At 39.6% G+C, this 26,168-nt stretch overlaps 1 long non-coding RNA gene across 1 annotated transcript; it reads right to left on the bottom strand.

The window, feature by feature from the left end:
- Positions 1 to 8,940: 8,940 nt before the first annotated feature.
- Positions 8,941 to 25,578, bottom strand: LOC140168180 (uncharacterized). The gene is made up of 4 exons (XR_011861156.1): positions 25,026 to 25,578; positions 11,608 to 11,836; positions 10,394 to 10,487; positions 8,941 to 9,547 (listed from the first exon to the last, which is right to left on the bottom strand). It is a non-coding gene; the product is annotated as an uncharacterized lncRNA (long non-coding RNA).
- Positions 25,579 to 26,168: the final 590 nt, after the last annotated feature.

Raw genomic sequence — 26,168 nt, 5'->3', positions numbered from 1 at the left:
GAGAGTATTGCAGATTCAATGGGTTATTGATTTTAGAGGAGGAAGTGCACGAACGGATCGTTGCTCCCGACGCCGGATGCTTAATTTCTTTCTGCAACCATAATGGGCCGCAATATATCACTAACCGCATAGTCCGAGGCAAGGTTCATTATTGTCAGGGTTAGGGTCTTATGGTTAGGGTTAGGGTACGGGTTAGGGGTTAGGGTTAGGGTTTAGGGTAAGGGTTAGGGTTAGGGTAAGGGTTAGGGTTAGGGTTAGGGTTAGGGTTAGGGATTAGGGTTAGGGTTAGGATTATATACGTATTTATTAGTACTAATATACTAGTAATAGTATATTGTGTGTATGCACTTTATTCCGTAATCAATAAGTATCATAAACAAACACCTTTCTGGCACAACGAATCATAGCACAGTCGTGTAGGCATTAGACTATGGATACATAGATTGTGGGTTCGAACCCCCAGGTAAACCGTTGTAGAATTTTAATTCTATCGATTATTTCTTTCCTTTTTTAAACAGCTCTCTACCATGTTCACAAATGTCACCTTGTCTAAAATTTATATCAACAATTCTAAGCAATTTATGTACCATCACTTAATACTATGTAATGTTGTAACTTTCAAACGTAAGCTTCAACACTATGCTCCTCCTTGTACAATATATCAGTAACTTCAAAAGCCTGCCAGTTACAAATGTAAATATGTACATTATTAAAATTACTATATATTTTTGCACGAACAAAACTCAATATAATGCCAAACTTTCACTTTTAAGTTTTTCATCTTCATTATAAGTGACTTAACAAACACATGAAAACAATTCATATGCCAACCACCGCTAACCTTCTAATGACATTCACATTTTGTTATGGATATGACTGATGCACATAAACTTATTTACATAATAATGTCAACGTAATAACTACTGTGTTATGATAATGCTTTTATGTTATCTCGATCTTTATAAGATTCTATTTCCAGTATTATTAAAATTACAAAACTACATTGCATGTGTCTGTAGTAATTATTTGTGTTTCTTTTAACCAACCTTTAGCCAACAATTGCCTATCAAGAATTATCCAGTGTATTTTTACTACATGCCCTACTTGTCATTTGACAAACACCAAGTGATTATTATGAATAATTATAAAAACAATTCGAATAAAATAACTACACCTTTATCATGGCACTTCCTCTTGATTCGCCCTGTTCCTTTTTAAAGGAATTTTTATTATTTTATTAAGTAAGAGGAAATAATAATGGTAATAAACTCGTGTTATATCTATCCTCATAGGCCTAAAATTACATGTATGTACTATGTGTTATCGCATTGCGGCCCATTATGGTTGCAGAAAGAAATAACGCGTCCCGGATATGGCCCCCATCAATGGTCTGTATTAAATAAAGCATATCGCGACTCGCGAGTAAACATTAAATTTCAAAATAATTAATTAGGTGCAAAGTTTTCATGGTTTTCAGAGCATTTTTCAGTTCAACTTTAAGATACTTTAATTTGAATTTTTGTTCAATAAGACTTCTGTTGTAGTCGTTTAAAATTTCGCACGTGTGATTTGACCAAGCTTTCTTTGGTGTTTACGATATCGGCCTATCATAAAAATGAATACTGGTAAAAGTGGTATCATTGCCGGCGTGTATTTATTAGAAAACAATGATATTATTAGGGAGAGGCCTTATAGGCCTAGTATAAATAATAGGCATTCAGAAAATTTATTGCATCTAATTTCAAACATTGAATGTTGGAAGCATTGTATAAGCCTATACACATGCAAAAATAACATACAAAAAAACAAAATGACAAAACGATCATTTTTATCATAATTATTTTTTTCATAGACTTCCGTTGCAGTCGTTTTGGATTTCGCATGTGGTTTTTCGGTCTTTTGTCATTCCACCCTTGATGAAATATTTGATTTTCGAATTTGAGAAATTTAAGAAAGGAGTTTATACAAACAAAATAATGCATTGTTAACCAGAATTGAGGCGTCAGATCGTGCCTCTGTCCTTAATACCGAGTTGCCTAATTTGTTCATAGACTTCCGTTGCAGTCGTTTTGGAATTCGCATGTAGATTTTCGGACTTTCACTCTTTCAAGTTTCATTCTTCTGCATAATATAACTCTAAATATTTGATTTCTGAATTTGAGAAGTATGTACAAACAAAATAGTGCATTGTCAACACTGAAGCGTCATCAGATCGCGCCTCTGTCCTTTATGCAGACCGAAGTTGGTATGCTGGCGGGTATGCTGGTCACTTTTGAGAAAACAAAATGACATGATGGACGAGCAAACAATCTTTGTCAAATGAGCTAGATATTTGTTCTCTTTGCACTTAAATAGACACAAGAAATAGATCGGATCTCTTTCTTTGTTCTGTATTTCTTTCTTTTTCAGAATGTCATTGTAATGACAAATTGATAATTTTAGCCCATTATTGTCATGATTCAGTACCACAATAAATAGGCCTACATGCGCACCCCTAAAACCCCCCTGTTTTTGTTTTGTTTTTGTTTTTTGTGTGTAGGCCTATGTTTTTTGTTTTTGGCCCGTTTACCCCACCGTATGAGACCTCATATTTTACTAGTGCCTTCCCAAGATTCCCCAGCACCATATTTTTCTTGTTCTCCTCCAAAAAGGCAATTAATGCTCTAATATTATGAGATTCATGCAATCCCCGACCCCATAATGCCTTGTCATTCCTCTCAAAAATGCATATTTTTGCACCCAAAACCCTACTGTTACAACACTCTGCTCCAAAAGACCCAATATTTAGCATCTGACCCTATACTGAACCCATTTTAGGATCTTGACCATCTTTAACGGTCATAGGGTGAGCTGAAACAAATTGACTCTGATCGACTCATAATTCAGCTGAACATTGGAGTGGACGAATCCTGGGGATTCACTTCAATTTGAAATGGATATAGGTGTAGGCACTTCCGCACTAAGGGGCATTCGGTGAGAGCAAAATGTAAAAAATATGGGGTCATTGGGTGAGAGCATGGTTTTAAGCATTCGGTGAGAGCAAAATGTAAAAAATATCATCGGGGTCATTGGGTGAGAACATAACCTTTTTTTAAATGGAATCTTTGGATGAGAACCGAAACAGAAACCTCGAAAATCGATTTTCTAGTTCTAAATGGCTTCAAATGTCTTTATTTTTTCAAAATAAGCAGCAAAATCAGTGATAAACCAAGTTGCTGTTCAAATTGAACTGGCAAGGGTCTTTGGGTGACAGATCAAATGGAAAAATAAGGGGTCTTCGGGTGAAAGAGCATCATCCGTCCATATCTAGGTATATCAAACACCCAGATTTGGAAGCATTAATAGTGGATCGGTTTTATGCCGTGTGCATGGTCAGGCTGTCGACAGAAATAATGGCACCTATTTCTTACATAAAGTAAGATGACTTTCTTTTTCAAATAAAAAAAAATATAATATATTTCTTTCTCCCCGGGTCTTTCTCTCTTTCAGTAACTTTCTTTTAATTTTATTCCACATTTTAACAAAACATTGCTTTGCCTTTTTAGCATGTTTTTGTCTATAAACACTATCCCTCAATATACTCAAACATGTTCAGCATTCAAACATGTCATCCGTCCATATCTAGGTATATCAAACATCATCCGTCCATATCTAGGTATATCAAACACCCAGATTTGGCCAATAGTGGATCGGTTTTATGCCGTGTGCATGGTCAGGCTGTCGACAGAAATAATGGCACCTATTTCTTACATAAAGTAAGATGACTTTCTTTTTCAAATTAAAAAATATAATATATTTCTTTCTCTCTTTCAGTAACTTTCTTTTAATTTTATTCCACATTTTAACAAAACATTGCTTTGTCTTTTTAGCGTGTTTTTGTCTATAAACACTATCCCTCAATATACTCAAACATGTTCAGCATTCAAACATGTCATCCGTCCATATCTAGGTATATCAAACATCATCCGTCCATATCTAGGTAGGCCTATATCAAACACCCAGATTTGGAAGCATTAATACTGGATCGGTTTTATGCCGTGTGCATGGTCAGGCTGTCGACAGAAATAATGGCACCTATTTCTTACATAAAGTAAGATGACTTTCTTTTTCAAATTAACAAAATATAATATATTTCTTTCTCTCTTTTCGAGCTCTTTCAGTAACTTTCTTTTAATTTTATTCCACATTTTAACAAAACATTGCTTTGTCTTTTTAGCGTGTTTTTGTCTATAAACACTATCCCTCAATATACTCAAACATGTTCAGCATTCAAACATGTCATCCGTCCATATCTAGGTATATCAAACATCATCCGTCCATATCTAGGTATATCAAACACCTAGATTTGGAAGCATTAATAGTGGATCGGTTTTATGCCGTGTGCATGGTCAGGCTGTCGACACAAATAATAGCACCTATTTCTTACATAAAGTAAGATGACTTTCTTTTTCATATTAAAAATAATATATTTATATTTGGTTATAATAGTTAAAGAACATTCAAGGCTACTATTAGACATCAAAAATCATTTTCCTAAAATTTTATATTCATTTTAAGTTCAGATTTCCGGAAATTCCTTAAGATTTCTCAAACGGGAAATATATGATATCTCCAGAAGGGAAGGTGGTATGAAGATCAAACAACCACCAAAATGTGTATTTTACCCACACTATAATGTCATGCCAATAACTCAATTTCAGCCAGAGGTGGATGTAAGGGCTTTTGCAACAGAGCTCTTCATATGATAGTATTTGGCAATTATGGTCAACCCTGAATTATATTATCATATATTTCCTATCTCTATTGAAATGTTTATTGTGTAAACCCTTGTCACAAACGCATCTCACAGATTATGGAAATATAAATTTAATTAAATCTGTTTTGGATGAGTGGCATTTTTTAAATGTGTTAAAATTATTTGATATGAAAAACACGAACAAATTAACTATACGATATTTCTAAATTGCCATACTAGTAATTTCAATGTAAGTATTTCCCAGTAATTTCCGATATCAGAGATGCCACCTTTTCTTCTTTTGCCCGAATTCCTTCTTTTATAAAGTCATACTTTCCACACTTTTAGGCATCTTCAGCCCATTTGGGGACTTTTTAAAATCTAAATTTACACATTACAAAAAAAGTCTGTCCACTTAGAAGTACAAACCAAATCTGTGGCATCGGGGGTCGATGCTTTGCGTCACACGCGAGCGCGACGCGACGCATAAAGAGCGTGGTGCACAAATCGCGCAGCAGTTGGCGCGCCAAAGAAGCATTGCGCTGAAATAATTATTCTCATAGTTTCCGAGGTCTATTTACTTTGTACTTCTATGTGGACAGACTATATTTCAGGCATTTTTTTCCACAAACTGGTTTAATTTTAAGCTTCATATAAATAACTCGTTATTTTTCCTATTCACGCGCGCACATAGGTCTTCCATATCTAGGTATATCAAATACCCAGATTTGGAAGCATAGAAAGTGGGTCGGTTTTTGCCGTGTGCCTAGTCAGGCTGTAGCCATTTCATAGATAATTATTAAACATCTTTGTAAAGGGGATAACTTTCTGCATCAAAATTAAAAATAAAATATATTTCTTTCTTATTTTGTTTTCTCTCTTTCAGTGACTTTCTTTCAATTTAATTCCACAAACCATTCCTTCACGTTGTCTATTTTGCCTGCTTTTTGGATGTTTTTTGTATAATAGGCCGATATATTAAACAGTTTTGAACTGATTTTCTTTCCTTCATTTGTTTTTTCTTCCTTTCTTTTCATATAAAATCGGGCTAATTATCTGTTTGAAGGCAGAATGAATAGGAAAACCATGTTTGTTTCTTTCTTCATTCATTCGAAGGTCTATAAACATTAACCCTCATACTCAAACATGTTTCACATTTAAACATGTTTACAAAGTGATGACAAGAGTGCGATAATATAGGGGCATTGATTTAATTTTAAACTATAGCTTTTAGCCTTTTATACATGCACATCATATTTCTATAGTTCTAGCAAACACCTACAATCAGTGATGCCAGTCAGTGTTGTCAAAAAATCCTGAAATGGCAAAAAATTTCCTGAAAAATGTACTTTGCCTATACGTTTGTACAGAATCATCCGAGTAAAATTTCCTGAAATCAGGAAATTTCCTGAAGACTGGCAACACTGTACAATGTAAATCCAAACGTTTAGGTTTTAAGCACTTATTTAATCACCCCAGATATGTAGGTGTAACACTTTTAAAACACAAATGTGTTTATTTCGTCCGGGGTGTGTTTACAACCTACACACTCTGCGTAATGGATAAACACATTTAGTGTTGCAGTATTAAACATGTTTAATATCACGAACACTGCACTCAGATAGACACTAAACCAAACATTCTGTTTAAGTTATCAACACTTTGTTTATTAAAATAAACACACATTGCATTTATTAATTACACACATGTACATGTAAGTGTTTATCAGGCTGTAACAATTTTTAAACACAGCAAGGTATTTACTTTACCAATACTAAACACAATGTTGAAAATACAGTTGAAATTAAACACATGTACATAGCCGCTTTCGCCAAACGTTTGACAAACATTTAGCGATCAAAACATTTGCCAAACGTTTGCGGGCGTTTACGAAAATGTTTGACAAACGTTTGTGCTCGGCAATTGTTTGACAAACGTTTGGCGAAAACGGCTGTGTACAAAGTACACACATTGGTGTATACTCTAAACACTTTAAATATTTAGCTATTTCAGTATCAACGTTCATTGAAAAAAATGTTTAGGACTTATTTAAACACATTTTTCTTTCTATATGACTTTTTAAACATTTTAATACAAATACATAAAATTGATGGATGATATAAACACAAATGTTTAGCAATTTACACATTGTTTACCTTCTAAACATGTTACAGAGTGATAAATGAATGTGTTTAATTGCTAAACAGTTTTTAATAATGTTTTGGCAAGTCTACCTCTCAGAAATACTGTAATTGTGAGTTGCCAAAACTTCTTAATTATTCATGCAAGCTATAGTAAATATATAAACATCTCACAAAAGTAACTACCCCTCCCCTTAAATAACAGCGATTACTCAAAAATGGGCAATTGTATTACAAATCTGTAAAATGTGTTTATTTCTGCACATTTTAACACCTCATTTGTAGCAATTATCTAAATATTGACATCATGGCATACATTTAAATCAATGTAACCCAAGATTTGAAAGTTGCAGTAAATTCTATTGATTTGTATTCAATATAATGGATGGAAATCTCTGTAAAGATATCCCCGAGTGTTTTTGCATTGTTGTTTTTACAAGTGCAATTTTCAAATCTGGACCTCACTACATTAAATTGACCTGTGTTTAATTGAATACCTGAGTGGAAGAAGGACTCAACTCCATTTTACCAAAATGAGTTTATCATATCTTAGAAGACCTGTACCGTTGTCATTGCAACATATATCATTTTGAAGGTATGTTATAATGTAAACTGGCCTCAAAAAGAAACTTATAATTTTTCACATGGTCATATCTTAAAATCCTCTCCATAAAAATGAACAAAAATTGCACACAGGATTACTTCAATACTCTACTCTAAACCAGTGGCGTAGATTTCTTTTTGACATTGGGGGGGATGGGATTGGATATTTTTTTGGAAATATAATGAATGCAGTACTTCTTGGCGACAGAATAAGTCCAAAAAATGTTGCTATTTTGAAGCTAAACTGATATAATATGGTGCAAAAGCGAATAAATGTCATGAAGCCTTGAAAATTTGCACTTTTGGGGCTAAAATGGGCAAATATGAGGTTAATTTGATCAGAAACCCATATTCAGGCGTCAACATTGGAGGGGATGATTGTATGGAGCATCCCCCCTGGTAAAATATTGGGGGGGATAAATCCCCCCATCCCCCCGGGATCTACGCCTATGCTCTAAACACATGTCAGTAACCAAGCAGTTGTTCAACTGACACAACAGCAAAATGCACTGACATGGAATACCTTTCTGGACCAAAATTCACATCCCAACAGATTTCCTTTGTTGGGTTCCAATTATTGACATGACATGTGTTTAGAGTAGACTATTGAAGTAATCCTGTGTGCAATTTTTGTTCATTTTTATGCAGAGGATTTTAAGATATGACCTTGTAAAAAATTATAAGTTTCTTTTTGAGGCCAGTTTATGTTCATGTACCAGACTCAAAAACAGTCTATCTCTTAAAACTTTTCCAAATAGTGTGTTTTTTGTTAGTATCTCAAGTGTTGATGGAGTTGGCCTCTTCTTCCACTCAGGTATTCAGTTGTTTTCTGGGCTATCGTATCAAATGAGGTGTTAAAATGCACAGAAGTAAATTCTGCTTCCAACGTATTTTACAGATTTGTAATTCAATAGCCTGTTTTTTAATAATGGCCATTATTTAAGGGGGGTTAGTTGCTTTCTTTAAGATGTTTACAATTGAAATGTAAATGGAGAAGTAATCCAAAAATACTGGGGGGTAAAAACATTGATTTTGAGACCATAAAAACATCAGGCTTTTTATACCGGTATAGGCTCAATTACATAGTTTTCAAAAACACTGGAAACTCAAAATTTGTTTTTGGTACACTTTTTGAAATCTAGAAACTTCTAAAAATATATCTTGCATGAACAGTTAAGTTACAAAAAAACACCCCAGTATATCTTAAGGTTAACACAGCCTAAATGTCTGACATGAAATTTTGAATCCATTTCGAAAACTGTTCTGTAATTATTGGTAATTGTCACTTAAATCAACCATTGGTGGGATGAATGTTAGACAGTCGGGTACATGCGGGGACACAATCACCCCATTAAAAAAGTATGACATTGTTCATGATGTTCAATTTGTTCTTCCATAGCCCAGTGCAATTTTTGCCTGCAATACTGTAAATACCACATGCTTTGTGTGCAATTGACTAATAAAAGTAGAAAATTGTATCTTGATTTAGGACTATAAATAATGAGAACCCATTTTTTCTGGGTTTTTTTTGTTGAGGAATTTATCATCATGCAAAGTTTTGGTTTCTCAATATTATAACCCTAAATTCTAGGTAATTTTCAGTGACGTTTTCTTAGTCAGGTGACACAAAGCATGCAAAATTTGTATATTTTACACTACACATATTTCAGGCAAAAATGCACACAAGGCTATTCAAGTTCAATGTTGATTTTTTTCAGAGGGTTATCACTCCCCTGTCCCCAGCAGTACACAACAGGTTACAGGTACTCAAATTGAAACACATAAAACAAGATATCAAGTTGACAATTTAAATATAGTCAACTGGACTTACTATTTTTTGTCTAGATTTCCAGTTGACTAGATTTAAATTATTTGATATCTTTTATACCTGGATAACTGAGAATATACACAAATACATTTACAAGGCAATCAGTTGGAGAAAGGCACCTGCAGAGCTATCCATACACTGTATGTTCACACCATCTCCTACAATGTAGTTGGTTTCGTTGAATATTACAAGATGAGGCAGCTCACCACTCTTCAATGCAGCGTTGATATTTGACACATCCTGTCATAAAAACACAAAAGGAATCATTATAATTCATGTGTAGCCTAAATATTTAAAACCAGGTTATAGGAATTAAATAAATCTCGTTTTTTATTATCTTGCAACATTATATTTTAAATATTAATTGATTAACTTTTAAGTCTTAAAAGACTTCAGAGCAAAAGATATTAACTTGCACAGTGGGAGGATAGAGTGGGCAAAGAAAAGGGAAGGGAGAGAAGAGAGGAGAGCAGAGGACACCTGATTCACAGTTTGGTCCATGTCTAAGTTATCAAAAAGCTCCAAGTCACTTTCTGATTTGACATGTGCATCTAGATAGTTTTTGTTTTGTTTGTTTTATTTCTTCTTTTGCCTGGATTACTCATTCAGTGGATGTTTTAAGGTATCATATGTTCTTCCATGAGGCCCAGGGGTCACATCAAAATAGTAACACTTTATTGGAGAATTTTATAGTAACACTTTAGTGAAGAAATATTGCATAGCAAATAACTAGCTAAAAAAACCTCAATATGGTATTAATTTTAGGGATTTTGCCCATTTTATACTAAATATATTATATATTGTTATACAAAAAATTCTCGGACAAGCAGCAGTTAGCATCTTGCATGATTGTCGGAAGTTTGTGGTGCTCTGCGTGGATTCAACTTGCATGATGCGACGCATACATGCGCATTTATCGTGCATATTTTACAGTGTATTTTGCGTGTATCACACAAAATTGCATTTAACTGTACATGCACTGTTTGAGATTTTTTTTGTTTCAGTCAGCAGTACAAAAAATGCACACAATTCACAGAAGTTCACTTGAAACAAGGGAATATGGTATGTGATACCAGGTGTACTAACCTCTTTGATGATGATAATAGACTTTGTCTTGTCTCCCTTTCCCGATCCAATATAATGCGGAACGCTTCTCCATAGCTTGTATGGCACATATGATCTGTCAATCAAAAAAAAAAAAAATTTAGAATGTTTACCTTTACCTTAAGTCTTCTTTAATTTAATAACTATATGAATACAATCATCAACCAATTCAAGACATTGGTGCAAATGCTCAATTTTGTTGCTAAATTGAGTTATTCATGGTTTTGTATAAGGTTGGTGAGCTATAATACACGCATTGTTGGCACTCATAGAATGAAATAGCAATTTTTTTTGTTTTACCTCATTTGTTTGGCATAATAATTAATTCATCATAAATGTGACTTGTTTTCTGGTATTTTCAGTGACAAAGCCAGCTCAAGCAGTACCGGTACTTGTGTCCTTCAGTTTGTTCATTCGTTTGTACATTCAAGACTTGCACTGGAAGGTAACCCTTTAGCGTTTGTGCAGGGTCTCCTTAAAATGTCTTGCGAATTTGGAATTTACACACATTACCGGTAGTGAATTAAATCCAAATATTTGTGGATTAATTGAAAAATTAAATAACATCATGTTTAGTTAAACAATTTAAATGTTTAGTTTTTGAAGTTCACAACATTGATTTTGAAAATGACCAGACATACAAAAATACAATTTTATATTTTCAGCAAAATTAATACAGAAATAGATCAGCTGAGAAACAATGAAAAGGTCAAACTAAAAAGCCACTAAAAAACTGACAAAATGTATTTTAGAAATCATTAACATGTATTATATACACATTTAAGTGTTTATTACATTATCAGTTCAGAATATTTTAGATTATAAATTTGATGTCTGTTCTGATAATATAATATATATGCATGTAAGTTTGATGCCTACATTATACAGTATAACTGTACAATTTTTGAGGTATATCGCATTTGTGATTTGTCTTGACATTTATTGGGGCAACATAACATTGTTAAAAATACAAGTGTTTCCTGCTACATAATCGGTTGTCTGTGATTTTCAAACCTTTTTGAATATGTGAAAAATTACACTTGTATTTCCACTTCTTTTATTATCCTGTCGGAATGACTTGTATACAACGTAATATGGGAAGGTGATTTACATCTGACAATGTCATTCAGGCAGGATAATAAATGAAGAAACTGAAAAAAAACACCGAAATACTGGTACCGATAATATGTATTTACCATGGCCACACAAACATGTAAATATAGCTCCTTGGTTGCCTCATGTTGGACTCTTGAAGAGAAGCTTCTTCACAATAACATAGGTGCTGAGAAGGTGTCCAGTAGAAGAATCACAGTCTGCAACAACACATGTATAAGTAGGCCCTTCATAGTAGTGTTTTGACTGCTGTACACAGTAGATGCATCATTAACTTAAGGTAAACTAGGACTTATCACTTGACCGGCAAGTCTGCAAAAGACAACATAACAAGCGTTAATTAGTACTCTATGTTCTTGCCAAGCAAACTGCTGTGTAAAATCACCACTGAACAATAAATAATAATATTATTAGTTATTAGGTGAAGCGGAGGTATGGTACGGAAATTATCGTGCGTGAAGTGTCATACTGGGTGAAGCCAAGGCTGAACCCAGTATGACACTGAGCGCACGATTATTTCCGTACTAAACCGACGCTGAACCTAATAACGAATTTATCATACCACTAAGTCATTCTAAATATTGAAATAATTACGTTTTTAAACATTTTAATTCCTGCTAAATAGGAAACATATTACAAAAAATAGATGACTGTTCCGTGTATTACAGGTTGCGTGCATTTTACGCGCCCGGTTTACGCGATTCGCCTTTATACGCTTACCTCGCCGTACACGCGTATCGGCCTTGTGAAATATGCTCTCACTGACTAGATATAAAGCGTAAAATACGCACTCACTGACAAGATACGAAAATATATTAGGTTAGCGGTGTTCTTTGATGTTCACCTTAGTGGTATGATAAAAACAAACACCCACTTGTTGTGTCGTGATCGGCTGCGGTGTGAGTGGTGTCATGCTTCAGTGAATCCGACTCGATTTTGAATGCAATGATCTCTACTCTCTAGCCTCAAATGTGAACCTAATTGGTGAGCGAATTTGTGACTAGACTTCTCGAGCAAGTTCAGAATGGCAAATTTCAGAAGAAAGCATCATTTGAATAAATTTACATTTTTTTGTACACAGAAATATATTTATATTGAAGATTTAAGCTTGCACTGATCATGACTATAAAACCGGGAGCCTGTAAAAAGGAAGTAAAGCTCACACATTTTCTTTGTCAGGGTTCTTTGTGTAGTGTGATACTGATACGGCTCTGGTTTTTTTAACATGTATCAAAAGTGTGAACTGAGAGGGTAAAAATGAAATTGACAGAAGACACTTAAAATATGTCATTTCTCAAAGCAGATGACTTGAATTTTATGAAAATACAAAACTTGGAGCTTAATTCTGTTCATTTGGTCTGTAAACTTTGTAGACCCTTTGGCCAAATGAGATTTTTTCATAAAAAAGCAACTTGTTGCCAAAGCTAGATATTGCTTACTGTAATGCCCATTAGTTACCAAATTAGTTGTCATAGGAAAATAATGAGTCCAAGTTACTATTGACCAAATATGGCCATTCTGCGATCACTTTTAGGTAACTTTTCAGGCATATGAAACTGAAAAATGGGCAAAATAGCAGGTTTGGTGGTCAAAAATATGCTCTAAATGTAATTAATTTCATCCACATATATTGCTAATCCATATGTGAACAAGGTAATGATAACCAAGTACTGACATATCAAAATAAGTTTGATAATGCCTTTATAGTAAAAATGTAACTCTCGATACTCGTGGGTTTCGGATGTTACATTATTTTGTTAACATGCATTATTTGCAGGTATCTGGCCCTATTTCTAAGCTCATATTAGTTCAAAAATGTAAATGATAATCACTGTCAGATGATTAAACCTATCACTTGAAAGTCTAATCATCATTAAATGATATTTTCATCTTAACTGAAGAAATTTTTTAATTTAGATGTATATACATGTACTGATACATGGCATTTATTCATATACATTGTTACCCACATCCTTATTGTAAATGTGCACTGGACATCATAATAAACCAAATTAATTAGCTCTCTGAAGCATTAAGTTGATAATACAAAAGGCTACACCTTTCTTACAATCATAATCAGGCTTTCTTTTACGTCTTCCCAACTTAAGAGTGTTTTGGATGTTACATTACGTTAACATGCAATTGCAATCTAATTGAACTTATTGAGGGTAACATTTGGGATATTTCACTATTTTAGCATAATATCAATCACTTTGAATCAGAAAACCTGTTGAAATTATTCAAATGATTCAAAATATGTGCAAATACGTGTATAATTAAAGGCAGTGATTCGGATGTTACATGATGTTAACATTTTTACAAAGTTTGATGGTTGGAAGTTGAATTAACAAACATGAGATCATTGCATATACAACAGGTATGTTGCCATGATGGACACTCAGAAATTTTTTAATGCAAGGCACAATCATTTATCATTTGCACACATATAAAATATGCAAAAACTGATCGTATTAAAACGGCTCATAAGTCTGTGTTAACAAATAATCCATGAAACTTGTTAATTGTAAGAGTATTTTTCTTAGTAGTTAATTTGTTTCCATTGATAATTTATTGTTTTATCAGACATAATGAAGCTGTATGAAGCATAGTAAGTATTTCTCCTGCTTCGTTTCTGGTATATGTGCATATTGATTCCAATATAGGCCTAACACATGTACATACTTATATATTTTATGTTAAAATAGTCCCAAACAAAAATGTTTGGTAGACTAATAACCGGTGCGATCTTACCTTTCCGATGTTGATTAAGATACTTCTTGCATCGATCCCGAAAAAAAAAAAAAAAAACCAATAGTCATTTTGTCCCACATAAATGAATAAATAACAAAACCCCGATCCCCGGTGGACTCACCCAAAAGGTGACGTCACACCATATGATCGCCCCTTATCCGACTTGGGATCCCCTACTCGGACCAAACTTGTAGGGGTGGCAGGTCCGGGATAATCAACATCGGAAAGGTAAGATCGCACCGGTTATGAGTCTACCAAACAGTTTTGTTTGGGACTAGACTCAGTACACCGGTCGATCTTACCGCTTCCGATGTTGATTAAGATACTTCTTGCATCAACATCTGAAAGATCGATCTAGCAAGTAACCGACGGATGGAGGTACAAGATTGGTCAGCATCTGATCAGGGATCGGGAGCGGTAACGATGGTTTTCGCGAGGTCAGAAAATATTTTCCCCAACGGTCGGGAAACAAAAAAGACCACGCGATCACAGACATAAACCTCCTTACTTAATAAGTTTGGTGGTTAAGAATAGCGACACTGGTTCTTACCATGCTGAGTATTCTGTATAGTCTGAAAACCTGGTACCCGTACACCACCGTATTATGATCGCCAACAATGTCCCGGTAAACCTCCCGCCCGCCTCTGATTACTAACGTAAACGGAAGTATCGTAGAGAAGGGCGAAGGTGGCTTCCGGGACACCGCCTGCTAGATCTCCTCAAGGGACAACCGAACGGTATACCCAAGATGATGAGATAGCTCGTGTCGAGTGGGTCGTGGGACGCGAAACCTTCGCGATCCCCGGACCCCACCAACACCTGGACCAGCCATTGCGACAGCGGCTGGACCGAAAGGCTCTGTAAGGGTGATGAATGCGGTCGTGAGTCCTCGCAAGGCTTGTGTTCGAAGAAATAGTGCTGCAGCGCCTTATCGGACACCCCAGCCTATCTTTGGCTTCAGCCGAACCTTGCCCAACCCTGGGGATTGGAGAGGGACGAATGTCGGTATGCACCGCGCCCGCTCGTAGTCACGAGAACAGAGCGCCGAAACAGTGTCGCTCCAGTGTTTGTGAACACGGAGCTAACCTCGAGACCGTGTGCAACTCAGCACCGCCGTCCCGAAGCCAACGCCAAACCGGAAAGCCATCTTGAGAGTTACGATTTAAGCGCCGCTTTTGACGGAAGGTCAAAAGGGTGACCCTTAAAGTAATCTAAGACTGTGTTGGGATCCCTTAGGAGGATCACTTTCCTTTTTGGTAGACACTGCTGAACATACCGTCGAGGCGTAGACTAATAAGGTAACCATCGGCTATGATAGTCGAATTCGCCTCAAACCTCGGTGAATGGAGAGGACAGCTGACTTATAGCTGGCCCCAGTGGCCCGCTGAAGTCTTGCTTGGAACTTTTCTGTCAGAAACTCCGAACTAGCAGCACATAGGTTCTAGCGGAGAGCTATTTGTCTCATTGCACCAAGCGTAGTATGGAGCCAGACTCTGGCTATACGCACGGAGGGTAGACTTCCGCTCTAGCCCCGGCGATGAGAAAACAGCTTCTGATGAACAGTATCCCTCCGCTGCGTGTTCCTGGTAAGGGCCATGCAGCTAACTGCAGGTGCTCTAGTGATAGACTGGTACCTCCGCCCGGGCATCCGGAGTAGATCTGGTACCTCGGGGAGTGCCAGCGGCCTTGCCGCTAGCAGAATGACAATGCAGTCTTCCCACCCGATCTTGGCCACCACCCACATGAGTAGTGAGATCGGAGGGACTGCATAAGCTGTCATCCCTCCCCAGTCTATGGACAGAGCGCCCACGGTGAATGCTTGGGGTCTGCGACCCTTGAGCAGTACACCGCAGTGGATGATTATGGCGATGAGATGCGAACAGATCTTTCGAGGGGTGGTACATCCCCTTGAAGATCGCCTGAGCGACCTGCGAGCAAGGGACCATTCTGCTGGTCCCGACACCCTTCCTCGTGACAGATTGTGCGCGAGGATGCTGGTGACGCCATGCGATGTGTATCGCTCTCATCGTAATCTGCCTGAACTTGCACCACCCTATCAGGTGTCGTGCATGCAGGCTCAATCGTGGTGGCCCGGAGTCCCCTTGTCTGTTGGGGTAGGCTACCACGGTTGTGTTATCCGTCAGGACAACGGTATGTGATTCCACGATCACCTCCTCGTAGCGAGGGAGGTTGATGTGAAACTCTGTCTCTATGGCCCCCATAGGCCCGAGACGGAGTCTCAGGATGTGGACCCCCAGCCCCGCTTTGACGCGTCGGTCGTCCCTACGTGACGCACCGCTGGTGCAGGAAACCTGACACCCTGGGTCAAATTGGGCTGATGGGTCCACCACCAGAGTTCCTCTCGCGCGATCTCCGACAATGGAACCGCGAGGGATATTGGGTGACGACTGGGCCTGCAAGCAGGCTAGAAGGTGTAGTTGGGTAAGCCTAACGTAGAAACGGCAGTACAGTACGAGGTCTACCATACTGGCCATTAGGCCTACCACCTTCATCCATGCCACAGCGGGTTTTGCCCGAGACTCGCCAAGAGTCAGGCACACCGCACCATGTTCGCCACCCGCTCGGGTGAGAGCACCGCGAACCCCTCCGTGAGGGGTGATCTGGGCCCCTACAAATAGTGGTGTTCATGCGTCGGGACCACGCTGGACTTTTTGAGCTGATCAAAAATCCAGGGTCCCGCACCCTACGGACTATCAACCCCATGAGACCCGTAGTCTTCAGTGGAGTGCGTCCAGTATATGAGCCAAACGTCCAGGTAGCAACTGATGTTGACACCCCTGTGCTTCAGGTACGCTGCCACCGCTCTGACCAAGAGAGTTAAACACCCTGGGAGAGATGGACAGGACGGATCCCAGGAATCAAAACTAATAATTATGATCCTGTACCTAGAAGCGCAGATGCCTCCGATCTTGAGAGGCGATTGGCATATGCAGATAGGCGTCCGAGAGATCTAGCGATGCTGTTCCCATACCCCTGATGGGGCAGGTTAGCACCGAGGCGAGAGTCCCCATTCTGAACCTCTTGGGCCTGAAGAACGTGTTCAACAGCCTGCGGTTCCGATGGGGCTCCCGTCGCCGTCTTCCTTGGAGCCAATGGCTCCAAGATCACCCGTAGAACGGGGGTAGACCGGGACAATCGCCCGCTTCGTGAGAAGCTGTGTGATCCCTGTCAGTAGTGCCCGACGCTGGGGGCCGTCTGACGGCACTACTGTGGACCTCTGAAATGTGCAGACGAATGTGGGGAGACTGGTTGCCAGTCTGTAACCCCCACTCACCACTGACCATACCCAGGCGCTCAGAGAGATGGTTTCCCACCTCTGGGTGAAAGCCATAAGCGGCCGTCCACTGGGAGATCCCCCTGTGGAAAAACCGCTGAGCCCACCAGGAATGCTCTGCCTAGCTTCCCTTGGAAGAGCGCTTGCTCTTCGTCGGGGCTTGCCAGCTGTTCCTGTGCTACCCTTGCGCCTCCCAGAAATGGGTGCTGCAGAGGTAGTGGGCTCGGGTACTGTTGGTGGTGCACGGCCTGCTGAAGTCGGAGCTCCTACCCATGGTAAGGGCAGTTTCCGACCTCTTCAGAGTGCTCCCGTTGGTAGCTTCTTTGCACGGTCCTCCACCGTAGCGCAGAAGCATCCAAAGAGAAGAAGGACCCTGCCTTTCCATCGCGTTGAGCGATTGGAGTGGCAGGCCCCTCCCCCCGGCGCTGAGTGGACACCCTATGGGCTAGGCCCATGGAGCTCTCGTTGAGGCTAGCTGTTAGCACCGCTAATAGGCTCACCTCGCTGAAGAGCTCAGATGTTGTCTGAGCGTGATACGCTTGACGACATCTGGGTCCCTCTCGGATCGCCTCAGGGAGGCCCCGGGGTCCTCCCGCGTTACACGCAGAGGAAGCGTGCAAGCAGCGGCCATAGCTCTACTGAGCTCGACAGCCCCACGATATCTACCCGTGAGGTTTGCGGGAATGAGAGTGCAGGCGTCCCCTGTGGGGAAGCAGCAGCTGAGCATCCTACTGAAAGGATCCCCTGGTCCTCCTCCATGGACTCCCCTAAGGGGGTGTCCGGAGGAAGATCAGTGCTGTTGCTCCCCTCGCGGGGCAGCGGGGGCAGGAGCTGTAGTGATGTCACTACCGGACTCAGCTTCCGACTCCTTTCCCTCGCCCACAGTATCCGTATCATGCTCCGATGATGACGGTAACTGAGGACGGCATCTGAAAGCGGGTAAGAAGGCATAACCACTGTGTGGCTCGCCGACTACCTGCCAGCAGAAGAGGGAGTACTCCGCAAGACCCTGAGGTATCCGCCATGGCACCACTGGGTCCGCATGCTCTCGCAGCCGTCGTCCTAGCGCTAGCAGCACAGGGCCTCCCCTGATCAAGATCTGGGTTAGCCCCATGCCGGCTGGCCTGGTCAACAGCTGATGTTGGTACTGCGTGGCCATCGCTAGGCGACACTTGCCACGGTGCTAGGCCGTGGAAGAAACACCCTGCGGCGGGTACCACGGGGCATACCCAGCCGGCAGCTGACCCTGAAAGGATCCGCCACCAGGGTAACCCCATGGTACTGCAGTACCAGCACCGCCTCCCCCCCTTGTTGCCACAGAGACTGTGGCGACTAAGGCGGGTGCTGCGGTACCGGTGCGGTATCAGCGTGGGTACCGTGAGGGTTCCCAACTGTGGACCGCTGTACCCTCGCCACACTGCGTTCCCTGTTTGGGGGATCAAGCTGTGTGCTGGCGTGGTACCGGCGCGGTACTAGCGTAGGTGCCCGTGAGGGCTCCCGGCTGTGTACCACTGTACCCATGCCTCACTGCGTTCCCCCACCCCCCCGCTATACCGGCTGTCCCTTGGCTAGAGGGAGCTTGCCTAGTACCACGGGTAGCTGAGCGTGCATACCCCCGATCAATCACCTCGCCACCTGAATAGGCAGCGTCAATCAATGGAGCTATGCCCTGTTGATTTAACAGTGATCGATCAAGAGAGGGTAATTGACCCATTGACGGTAATGGATCACCCACGCGCCGCTGGCTCTCGAGGACATAAGTGGGTTGTTGATCAGCTAGGCTGTTCAAGCTACTTACTGTACCCTCTAGAGCTTCGCCCAAGGTCGCTGTGTGTGGCGGACCACTCACGGCAGCTATGGGCGGGTGCATAGCGGCTACCACTGAAGTCAAGCCGGAGCTCGTCTTTGTAGCTGCCACCGAATGCACCTGGGTCGCTGTCCCGTGAGAGACTGCGGGCCCAACCCCTGAATAATCGCCAGCCAGTCCCTGTGGACAGCCAGCAGCTATTCTAGGGCCCAGGGTATCACTCGGCGGTCCCGCCATGGAACGCTGCCGCAGACAACCCCAGTTGGTTCTGCTAAGACTACACCCACAGCGTTAGCAGCGGTATCGCCTCTGCTGAACCCATGCATGCTAGGGTTCAACCCAGGCAAGCCCGGGTACCTTTGCATGCTGCCCGTCGCTGGCTACTACTGTGGCTGTTTGAGCCTGTAGATATGCCTGCAACAGACGGGTGTCCTCCTGCTAAAAACCCGTGAGGATTTTCGCTAGAGGACTGGTATCCTCCTGCTACAAACCCGCTAGGGTTTTCGCTGGTGGTTACCGCTCTGCTGCCTGCTACTTTGCTCCGACGTATAGTCAGTGCTTTCGCTGGCTGCTGAGCCTTTGGACGCGCTTAGCAGTCCCGAAGGAACCGCTTGCTTGTCCGGGGACCGGAGCCCCTTAAGCAGACCTGCCATGACCCATAGGGGCTGTCACAGCAGAATCTACCGTGATCGACTGGTATCCTCCTGCTGCAAAACCCGCTAGGGTTTTCGCTGGTGGTTACCGCTCTGCTGCCTGCTACTTTGCTCCGACGTATAGTCAGTGCTTTCGCTGGCTGCTGAGCCTTTGACGCTTAGCGTCCCGAAGAACCGCCTGCTTGTCCGGGGACCGAGCCCCTTAAGCAGACCTGCCATGACCCATAGGGGCTGTCACAGCAGAATCCACCGTGACGACCTTACCAGTGCCCTTGGTAGATTTCTTCTTCGTCTTATGGCGATGACGGAGCCTATCCAAATCGTCAAGCTGGAACTCGGAGAGTCCTAAGCAAAAGAAAGACATCTAGAAGATCGTGAGCACTCCCTGTGGGTGAAACAGAGCGGTGTGGGTCCCGCTCCGTCACCAGGGAAGGGCAAGCCCGACAGGGCCGAGGCGGCGAGGAGAAAGGGAGGGGGGCACTACCCCCCCCCCCAACACGCGACTCAAGCCCAGTAAGCAAACCTGAGCACGGAGGCTGGTCGCTAACGTTAGTGGTAAAGTAAGGACTGGCTAACTTTATTACTAAAATGTCAGACGGGTCCCTACCAATCCCCACCGTATGAATATCTGATTAACTCGTCTTTATTGGACGGTAATGAAGACATAACGATAGAGTAATCACCCTAACATAGCAACAATAACCTACCGTACATGAAATACAATGTGTATGTACAAACATCTATTGTAACTTACAGGCTGCAATGGTTGTTTTACGTGGAAACAAAATGAATGGCGCCAACGAGCGGCCATTTTGAATTGCTCGTGTGTCCCGTGATACAAACGGAGGCACGATATGTAGCTAAGTTTTGGATCGTTTTTGTCATTTTTTAAGCCAGAAAATGTCGTCAAAACTATACTCAGCAGACCAATACCGGTTGGGTTTTACCTAAGGTGTGAAACTACAACCAGATATCTCGCCTTTGGTCGAGAAATTGATACACAGTGCTATGAACAATCGATAGGCACGTCTGTGTCAGTCGGAGACCAAGGAGGATAAGGACGATCATATGGTGTGACGTCACCTTTTGGGTGAGTCCACCGGGGATCGGGGGTTTTTGTTATTTATTCATTTATGTGGGACAAAATGACTATTGGTTTTTCCGCATCTCGGGATCGATGCAAGAAGTATCTTAATCAACATCGGAAACGGTAAGATCGACCGGTGTACTGAGTCTGATCACTTTTTTATGAAAATGCAGCTTTTTTCAATTTTGAAATAAATGATTATGACAAATTGCTACTTGATTATTTTCAATAAGTTTTAGATATTATCTAATGCTAAAATATTATAAAGGTTATTGAAATTACAACTTCATTTTGGACTTGTTAACAAAAATGGGTAACATCCAAACACATTTTAAATCAAAGTATTTTGCTAGTGTAATGGAGAAATATTCAGTGTAAGTTGCTTTTCAAATTTAAAATAAATTTCTTAGGACATGTGTATATGTCAGTAATGAAATTAATTTGAAAGGAGTGAACCAAATTAATTATGTTGCTTTTTATCTTATGTGTTATACATAGAGACAATAGATATTGTAGAGCTAACAACTTGTAATTTTTTCCACTAGCAAGGTTTACAAAGGTGAAATGGAGTCAGCAATATTAGGAAAATGAGGATGTACACCATATTTACTAGAAATTCACATTCATTTAAGTGTATATTCTAAAATCTTCTTACAATGCCCTGTTATTGGCCTCACTTTCCATTAACATTTTGCCTTGTAACATCCGAAACAAACTTGACATGTTAACGGTTTGCACACTCAAAGAACAAACCTGGGTTTGGTAAAAAATATTTCTACTATGGCCTTCCCATGATTTCCAATCCATTTGACCTTTTTATTTCCCCTCTAATTAAATTTCTTCAACAAAATGTCACTCTTTCTGTCTCGGATGTTACATTTGATTCAGATGTTACCATTGTTAACGGAAATGTTGTGTGGCCAAAATTTTACATAAAGTCAAGAGGAAGTGAAATCATTTTTCATTTAGATACTTGTTGACATGTCTACTTCAACTTAATAATGGAAATTCAAAGCTAGTATTGTTCTTCACATAATTATAAGACAATATGTATTCTTTCGGATGTTACAAAACTGTTAACGGAAAATGAGACCCATTTAAGTAATGCTTCACCATAATTTGAAAACATTCAACCGATACAAAATTTGCACTTAAAATGATTTATATTGCCCTGAGGCAAACATTTAAAGTATTTGTGTATGTTTTACATGATAAAACAATCACTTAGACCATCTTAAAAATAGAGCAAGATTGTTAACGGAAAATGTAACGTCCGAAACATAATTTTCAAGTGCTCAACATTTTTTCATGTTAGAAATTATTTAGGTAAATCTTGGATTTTTTGGATCTTGTATTAACATGTGTTCATTAAATATTGAACAGAATACTCAGAGCTGATCTGGTTTTATTTTGTAAACAAAACAAATTAGTCACTTTTGTTAGGTTGACAAATTTCCGTTAACAATTGGACATTTGGTCTGGTCACAAGTAAAGAAAGAAAACTGGGACAAATTTTGTTAAGCTATAGGAGATTGGCCTAGGTCTACACTACATAAAAATATAAAAAGTTATCCGGAAATAGGTCATGTATTTCTGCTGGGGTCTCCCAAAGTGTCATTTAGCCTTTTGATACATGTTAAAAAAACCAGAGCCATACCGTACTTCAATGTAAATGACAAATTATTACAGGCACGACACACTTTTCTTGTTTTAAGCTGTCTGCAAAAGTAACAAGCTTTGGGGCGAGTTTTACAAATTTAATACAATAATTATTTAATTTCTTGGTCGGCATGACGTCACTCACGATCATAGATCGCTTCATCTCGTTTGTTGTTTTTGCCAGGGTTTAGCTGTTCCATCTTGCACCCTCGGACACAACAAAATTGCTAAATTTATATTTAATTATATTATTTTAATTTTGGATTTTCTCCTTTAAAAATAACTTTTAATGACTTTTACTTGACTTTCTAACATGAATCATATATCAACAATAATGATGAATAAACAAACAGCATAACTGCACTTAATATACTATGTGTAAAAGTAAGCATATTATTATAATTAAATGCCGATTCCCGTCAAAACGGGCAAGATAATTAGTTGTGATAGGCCTACTAAATAAAGAAAATAATAGATAATTAATAATTAAAAGTCACCTTGTCCTATTTTTAAAATCATGAACAGTAAGGGCCTAAGCATTAAAGGAGTATTTCCGATTTTGTGATCCTAGCATCCTCTTTTTACGACATTTTCCAGTAGATATCCATGAAAAAAGCTTATTCCCAAAATTTCAGTTGATTCCGATTATGCATGATTATGTGTATAATTATACTGCTCCATAGACAAAGTGTTGTAATTTTGTTCTGGAATACCAGAACGAAATTCAAATTTCAAGATATCTTTGCTAAACGAATTAATCCGCAAGAAATATTTTGTACATAAACATTATGTAACCAGAGGTTTCCAGTGATATATAAATCTCAACTTTTTGTGAGAAAAGTTGGGGATGATGCTGTGCTGGGGGATCACAGCCTCATTTTGTGATCCACGTACAGCCTCATCCCCCACTTTTCTCAAAAAAAGTTGAGATTTTTATACCACTGGATACCTCTAACTACATAATGTTTATGTACCAATATTCTTGCAGATTAATTCGCTTTATAGCCAAAATATTAAATTGTCGATCATGAGAGCCAACTTGGGTACGCACAGTTAATTGCGCCGAGCGTACTACGCAAATACCGGCGCTTACAGCGCAAACACAGCTTTTGAGAATTGACCAATCACACGATCGTTGCTAGGCAAGGTCAAGATTCGGTCATGCAGGTCGCGCGATCGTGTTATTCTATGAAAAGTACGCTGACACAGAAGGTACATCCTCTCATGATCGAGAAATTGTTATTTTGGCTATAGCAAAAATATCACCAAATTTGAAATTACAACAGTGGCCTATGCCACCACGGCCCATGAACAGTGTAATACACATAAGGCAAAATAAAAAAATAAACATGTTTCACGTCCCCTCCCGCTTCCTTTTTTGAGGTTTCTTCAATTTTATTATTATTTTTTGAAATTCAGTTATAACTTTTCAAAAAATATGTTTAGGAAGTAGATGCTTTCTATAGCTTTGCTAATATACAAGAAACACTTTTATAAGGTTTTGTGATAGTTAGAGGGGGTCTATCTCTCAGAACAAGAAATAAAAAGAGGCCTCCTCCTTTTTCCAGGCATTATTGTATACGCTAAAACAGCTCTAATTATGGGTATTTACACCGATTTTGCGATAAAAATAAAAAATAAAAGCCCCTCTTCCTCCTTTTTTTTTCAAAAATCCGGACGTGAAACATGTTTTTTATTTTACTTGGCCTAATAATCATGTTTAACTCGCAAACGCAAAATCGGAATCAACAAAACTTTTGGGAATAAGCTTTTTTCGTGGATATCTACTGAAAAATATCATAACTTAGAAGATGCTAGGCTAGCACTCAGTCTCAGGATCACGAAATGAAGTACTGTTGAGAGCAGTGTTCGAAATAAGTGCTTATCCTCTTGTCCTCTTGTCCAAAAATCACTGGGGACAACCATATTGAGCTATGTACTTATCCCCTGGACAAGCACTATTTGGATTCTTTGTACTAAAAACATGACATTTATATTTTGGGGACAACCAAAATATTTTGAGGACAAGCAGAATTCATGCTTTAGTTGTCCTTGGGACAACCTCCATATTTTCCTTATTTCGGACACTGGTTGAGAGTGTTGTGTTATTGTAAAAATTAAAGATATTAAAAGTTGATATTTAAATTTTAATTGTTCGATATGGGATAACATTTTTACTGTTTGGGTTCACTTTGCATAATTATTTATGAATTAGTACTCAATTAGATCATAAAAATATTGGAACTTACGTCGTCGTTGGGTTCTCATCGGCAGAGCATTGGCCATTGCAGAGTGAGTCAGTCATTCAGTAAGCTTACAACATGTACAAGTTACATGCTAACGCCTTTGGTTGTTGAAACACGGAACTTGCGATAAAGAAACCGCATTCTTTTTCTTCCCTTTTGACAATAGTACTACACCGTCCGTGATCATGATACAGTTTAATTTTACCTGGTAACTTCGGCTTGAGGAGTAATTATAAATTGATATGATATTTTTTAAATTTGAACTTTAAAAATACGGAAATCGTCTCGTTGTTTTCTTTCATGCAGCTCGTATGAATTGTCGCCAGATATGGTGAGGGCGCTATCACTCTCATTTGGCAGAATTCCTCGATTTGAGAGTAACTCTCAAACGAGCTATTTTATGGATTTGAGAGACTCTCATATTGGACAATTCTTCGATCTGTGAGTACTCTCAAATGAGGGTTTTCCTGGATTTGAGAGACTCTCAAACTGGACATTTCATCGATTTGAGTGCTCTCAAAGCAACTCTCAGATCGAGGAATTCCTTTGCTCACATAACTCCTTATTACAAAGATAATTTGAATTTTTCTTCCAAAAACGCACACCACTTCTTGAAAGTGAAATCAGTAACGTAGCCAGGGTAAGCCAGAGGGAAGTTGCCACCACCCCTCCAATAATCCAAGGATAAAATGGGGACGACAAACAGTAAAGTTTCATTAAAATGGCTGAAAACTGGACGTATAATTGACAAAGGGGGACGAATATTTAGCTTTGCCCCTCCACAGTAAAATGCTGGCTACGCTACGCCCCTGCTGTGTAAGACACAAAGCAGTTACCTCCCATTTGTTACGAGTCGTTGATAATGACTCAAGGCCAAAACTACGGTGTACCATCTCCGCCAATTCCCCTTTTTGTTTTTGTTTTGTATCAAGATTCGTTTAAATTAGTTTCACAAGGTGAGACATATTTCGGATATTTTCTTTTATGATTTACCCCTTTATGGTTTTGATTTTGGACTGGAGGCAGGTTTCTTCCAGGGCCCGTAATTTCTTTAATTTTGTTTGTTTTTTACCCCGGTTTGTAGCGGTACCTCTCTGTGGTATGCAGCCATTCTTGAGGGTACTACGGGAGGGACGTTTAGTATAG

The sequence above is a fragment of the Amphiura filiformis genome, chromosome 13 (assembly GCF_039555335.1).
Source record: "Amphiura filiformis chromosome 13, Afil_fr2py, whole genome shotgun sequence".
Classification (NCBI taxonomy): domain Eukaryota; kingdom Metazoa; phylum Echinodermata; class Ophiuroidea; order Amphilepidida; family Amphiuridae; genus Amphiura; species Amphiura filiformis.
The sequence above is the reverse complement of the archived record's forward strand: the minus strand, read 5'-3'. Positions and strand labels throughout refer to the sequence as shown.